The sequence below is a fragment of the Calidris pugnax genome, unplaced genomic scaffold (genome assembly GCF_001431845.1).
Source record: "Calidris pugnax isolate Ruff unplaced genomic scaffold, ASM143184v1 scaffold41, whole genome shotgun sequence".
Lineage (NCBI taxonomy): Eukaryota > Metazoa > Chordata > Aves > Charadriiformes > Scolopacidae > Calidris > Calidris pugnax.
Window position 1 is genome coordinate 22191867 of NW_015094509.1, and position 6000 is coordinate 22197866.

At 38.5% G+C, this 6000-nt stretch overlaps 1 protein-coding gene across 3 annotated transcripts in view; it reads right to left on the reverse strand.

Moving 5' to 3' along the window:
- FAM49B (family with sequence similarity 49 member B) overlaps window positions 1–6000 on the reverse strand; it is a 40141-nt gene that overhangs the window by 23474 nt on the left and 10667 nt on the right. For 2 of the 3 annotated variants that reach the window (XM_014965445.1, XM_014965448.1), the window contains exon 2: window positions 4871–4907. The exons of the other annotated variant lie outside the window; for it this stretch is intronic. The gene's annotated coding sequence lies outside the window, so the exon portion shown is untranslated. The remainder of the gene's footprint in view (window positions 1–4870; window positions 4908–6000) is intronic. 3 annotated transcript variants of the gene reach the window in all.

Consider the following 6000-nt stretch of genomic DNA (forward strand, 5'->3'; position numbering starts at 1 on the left):
TCCACCCAGCCCTTAGCAACACACGGCATCACAGAGCAACAGCCGATTGGATCCGGTGTCCTCTTCTCTCCTGACGAAGCCATTCGTCTTCCCGAGCAGCAAGAACATTTCTGCTCTCAACCTTAAAAGCCAGAGAGCACTGCAGATGGACACAGGCTTGTAAACTATATTGAGGGAATCACTTTTCCCCAAAAGCTGTATTTTTTTCCTTGGATTTGAACATATTTTTCCCAGTCTAATGCACATTTATTTCTCTTCTGAATAGCGCTGGAAAAGCTTAGATCTCTCTGATACATTCTCATTCTTACTACTGATATTAGTGATGTTTAAAGTAATAAAGATCTTTCATTAAGCAAAATCCCAAAGTAATAAAATGGGTTGTCCAGGCAAGAAATAATTATTGGGGTAACAGCAAAAAAATTGTAGTTATCACTCATAGTCTGGAACAGAGACCAACACATGGAAACCATCAGCTTCTGATTTAGGAAGGAGAAGCCTTGTGCTATTCGCTTAAAATATGCTAAGTTTTAGATAAGCTGGTCTCATTTTCAAGACTTCATAGCAACAGTAATCAGTTGGATCAGTTCAGATACTGACATCTAACTGCTGAATCAAATACACACAAACAAAGTACCACACCAGTCACCAGTTCTACATAAAACACAATTTCATTCATTGCTGGACAATTTGTTTAGCAAATGTAAGGTTTCATCAGTTTTTATATACACTTTTATAACATACTTGACAGGCTAAACCTATGCAAAGACCAACGCACAGCTTTCCACTCCTGACACCTAGTGGTTTTTCTTCCACAAGCCACTAACTACAAACCAACCATAACAAGACTAATAGATATGCAAGCCAAAAAAAAAAAATTCCACTGAACTCCTGGGGCTTCAATCATCAACATCTTATCTGAATAGTACAAATACAATTTATACTGCCAGATAGAAAATGGTTTTGTATCAGAAAGTAAGTATTCACGCTACTCAAAAGCTGTTTAAAGCTGCCTCTGATGTCAGTTCTTTTGGTTAAACTGACTTTGGTACAATAAACTGTTTCAGCTGAAACTGAAGGTACTTTTTTTGAGATCACACATCATCAATAAAGTCTCCTTTCTGAACAAAACCGAATTCAAAACTGGTCATATCAGGAAAATGGAGGCCTGCCAGGGAAAATAGTCTAGTGAAAAAAGGCTTCACATTCCTCAAAACCAGAATTGTGAAGTACGGTCAGGTCAGTGTTTATTCAGTCCATTTTTCCACTTAGAGGAAATCAAGGGAAAGGCACTGAAGAATCCACAGCGCCTTTAGAAGAGGCAGTCTTAAAGCCTTGTTAATTTGGGAATATTTTAGTGGCACAGCTGACACTGAATAACTTATTTGACAGGAGCTACAATAAAATAACTAAGTGGGCCCACACAAGTCTGGAATAAAACCCAATTTGTCTGGAAGGATTACTCTTATTTTTAAAACAGAGCTTGTATTGAAAAGAGGAGAGACTGTGCTCCAAAAATCTGCCCTGATTTACCCTTCAACGAGTAACTGCACTATTCTTCCAAGACTGAAGCTCGGGGTAAAAAATAATAGATATGCTTTCCTCTTTCAAAATTATTCAAGTTTTTAATTAAGCTTTCTAGCTTAATTACACATAACACTCCTTTTAATTCAATTATATTACAACCACCAGAAGAAAAAAAAAATACTTTTTTTACTTCAGGGACATTCACATTCAAATACATTTTCCATTTTGCTTTCTCCTTCAAAGTTTGAAATCTTAAAAGCCTTTTGCAGTTCTGTAAATCCTCCAACAGAGGTCACCACCTTACAATGTGATCTTCCAGAGAAAGGGAAGCTTCTAACAAAAGTGTTCATACCATCGTGGTGCCTTACAACTCCCCCAGCCAGCTATTTCCTCCCAGCCCAAACACTGCATTTAGTCCATGATGCTGTGACATTAACACGGAAACAGCGGCTGATCTTGAAGCCTTTTTTCAGAGTAAGCTGAGAACATTCTATTTTTGTCAGACACACAAAGATGCAAAAAAGCATTTAACAAGAGATGCGGTAGAATTACAGATTGCTTTTTATTGTTTTACAAAAAAAGCTTCTTACTCTACAAAAGATGGTATGACTATTAAAATTGTTCTGTACTACCACGTTACCAAGAAAGTTTCGTATTTCAACAATGTCAGCCTGGAATTTAACACCTATCAAACTCCCATCTCCAAAAAAAACCCCCAAGCAACTCTACAATAACATTAACTTGTACGGTAAGTCCTCCTCTTGCCAGGTTTTCATCTTAGTGTAAAGAATAAAATCAAAAACAACTACAAAACCCCCAAACCTGCAAGTGTTATCTAACTGCTAGAAAAAATAGCTTTTCAATCTCTAACTTCCCTGTAGTGTCTAGTCCAGCTGACCTGCCTCCTTTTAACTGACATTTCACTTGGGAAAGAGAACTCCTCTTCAAGGCTTTTATTTGAAAATGTGTTTTCTTTCAAACTAGCTGAAATCCCATCTCTAAGAACCAGACGCCCATCCGTTTCAGTACCCCAGCTGGGTGAAGTCACACGGAGACTCTAACAGCCATGGCAATGCTGCCATCTAATGTGCCCAGACACGGAGTACAAGCATCCTCATTGCTCTCTAGTGCTCAAATAAAATGTTTTCTTTTAGTTTGACTCCAAACTATTGCACCACTTCAGTGCCTTGGCTTGCAAATCCTACACGAAATATACTACGACCAATTATCTAGTCGTCAAGCTGATGGATATAAATATTCATTGACATATTCTATCTCAAGGGTTTTCTTTGGAATGTCACAGGACTAAACCACAGTGTGTACGAACCTGACACTGACTGTCCATCTGCAAATTCAGTTCAGGGACACACCAGCTGTGAACTACCAAGGAGGGGAGGAAAGTCCCAAAGGCTTCCAAAACACATCGCTGGAAGAGCAGATTATTCTGATTGTTCTGTGGAGTTTCCTTTTTCTGAAACACCAGTCAGACAAAGCATGTTTGCAGACTACAGAAGGCTAATGAAGCACATCAAGTTACTGATGGTACAACAGAAGATGACAAGCAGAGGGATACTCCTGCCCATCCCATCTGGTATCAGGAACAGTAACAAACCAGACAGGCATTCAGCAGGGCAGAGGGGATAATACTGCTTGTCTACTGCTTTAAAGTTTCACAAGAGAGTTCTTACAAGACCACCTTTGTTATTTCCAGTTACTTCTTCAGATAGCCTCATGAGGCATGGTAGCAACTACTTTTATTGAGTCTGGATAGTTTTTCTTGTTAGGCTTTATAACAAGTGTAAAATAAACAAGAACCCCAGACCACATTGGCCCAGACTCCCCTAGCTGTGCTAAGTCCTATCATCTTCTATCTCATTTTCCATCCCTCCCAACACACCTCAAATTTTCTGGTAATCTTAAAATCCAACTAAAGGTGTCCCATAAGTTTAAGATATCATAAGCCAATTTATTTGCACCAACTTATTAGAAATATGGATGAACATTTGCTATTCTCCAGTGATATACAGCCTACAATTCATTAAGATCAGTAGCAAGTATGCAGAATAACATGCAGAGTTATGATTTCCTGCACCAGTCCATCTCTGAACTCTACAAGTTCACATCTCACAAGGATTTCGCAGCATTTCTTGGGAAAAAACAGGTACAGAATATGCAGAACAAAAAGCCATTAAAGAATACTGAATACATTTCATAATCGCATCTGGCTCTGAAAATTACTTGACCTGCAAATATTTACATCCTAGAAGAACCACCAATATATGCTCTCCCTGTTCCCGCTCTTCCCTAGGAATTTGATCATATTTGAAGGTTCAGGCTTTATTGGATATTAACCTTTTTTCAAGTTCTAACCTTATTCAGAAAGTGACCTCTAGTTAAGTTTGCCCCGTGGGACAATTCCTTCAGTAACACATTTATAATTCCATATATTCGTAACTCCTGAATGGAGTATTCAAATAGTTTTGGACACAGCACTTGGGATTGCTTTCTACTGCTGCCAACAAAACTGATGACAAATCAATTTAATCAGCTCCCCAGAATTCAAAGAGCTTTTTAATGACTCATCAGAAACGGAAGAAAAATAAATTCTACCCCACGTTTGGTAGTGTTACATTCCCAATCTGACAGAAGAGAGCTGGCTGTGCTGACACAGCACAATAAACATGAAGTTTAACTCTCACACTCTGTGCAGTAGCTTAGATGACAGGTAACAGGTTATAAAACTCAAAACTAAAACCATGAGCGTATGCTACCTCTTCAGTCTTTCAAGCTGGTTCAGAGTACTGGTTTCTGGCAATAGGCATCTGGTTTGGAAGAGATTTAAAGTTATACTGTAACTTTTTAGTAAAAAGACCGAAAAAAAATTAAAAAAAATAATTACCAAAACATTATCTCTTAATTCAAATCTTCCAAGAAGTTTAAGCACAATCTTCGAGGCTAAGTCCTTAAATGCAGCCAAACTACTATACTCTGTGCACACAAAAACCACCTTTATGGAAACAATGAGACAACTTCATATCACTACAGGGAAGAGTTTTCGAAATTCTAACCAGGCTGCGTGGTGAGGTGCAAGCAACCAACCAAACGCACGCAACCTGGTTTAGCATCTTCAACCACAGAGAGGAATAAATTAGTTAACAGACCAGGACTTCCTAGTGAACGATAGAAATTTCAAAAATCGTAGAAGCAAATGAGGGAAAAGGAGCTCTTGGAAGAGAAATTTCTGATGTTCAGCACACTCCCATTTTCTGCCTTTTGACATATTATAGGGATTTTTTTTTCTTCTATTTCAGGAGAGTTTTCAAACAGGTTAAGTTTCAATTCTTACCTACAGCCAGTGCTGCACTCTGTTCTTGGCCTCCAGGCTGTTTTAAAAGAAAAAGAGATTATGAAAATTCATTCTTTTGCACCAAAATTCTTAACTGTAATGCTATATCACCTTGTAAAAGCAAGCATCTGTTCCAGGCACTGTACTATTTTTCTGAATCTACTTCATAAATGTAGCTTTGGATGAACATGCCACAGTAACTTTTGAAAAAATATGCTAAGAAAATAGAACGTAAAACTGTTTTATCTCTAGGCACATAAATAAATAGAGAACACAATTATTTGGCAACAAATGTGTTTCTAGGGAAAAAGGCTGCAGCTGTTAGATAGTCCATAAGAACACATATCCCATAATAAATTTAATTACTAAAGAGTCAAAGCTGCAATAAAATACCAGTGGGGAAGTTGTTCTACTTGCACTTCACTCTGCAGACACAAACTTTAAAAAGAAAGAGTAACACAAGACTCTTAATTCAACCACATGAATTAGTTCTTGAAAAAATTCATGGCTTGCATGCTGACCTCCAGAGAAGGCACTGTCAAGTCACCACTGGAAACCATTTGCTTAACGAAGGAAACTTACGTTATTTGACAGCCTCAGTTTGCTATACACATTCTTAACCACCATCTCAAGGCTGGTGAAATAATTATGATATTAGTAGAGTTTAAAGGAGAAGACATGGAGTACTACAGTATCTCCTAAAGCTTTACAGGAAATAGTGGTGTAACATTAGCTTGGGAAGGCTCTGAAGATCTACAGCACCACAGGCAAGAAGCAGAGAGGAGACCCTCCTGAGAACAACTCCTCACAGCCCACAGAACTGAACATAAGCAGAAGGACGACTGCCAGACACTGTTACAACTGCAGAAATTTATTTCTTCATTCTTTCCATTGTATGCATCTTTCTCAAAGAGGTTTCTCCCCTTGACTAGGATTTCTTTTATCTGCTTTTTCCTTTGCCAGTTGGTCTCAACTTCCCTTTACTCTCTCAGCAGTAACCAACAGCTTCAGGACAACTACCTCACAGGACAAAAAGAGGGTTAACAGCACTATCTTTGTAAGAACTGCTGCAACTTGCCTAAAACTCGCCCATTCTCACCAGGCATATTTTAACTATCCCCCCCCCCCCC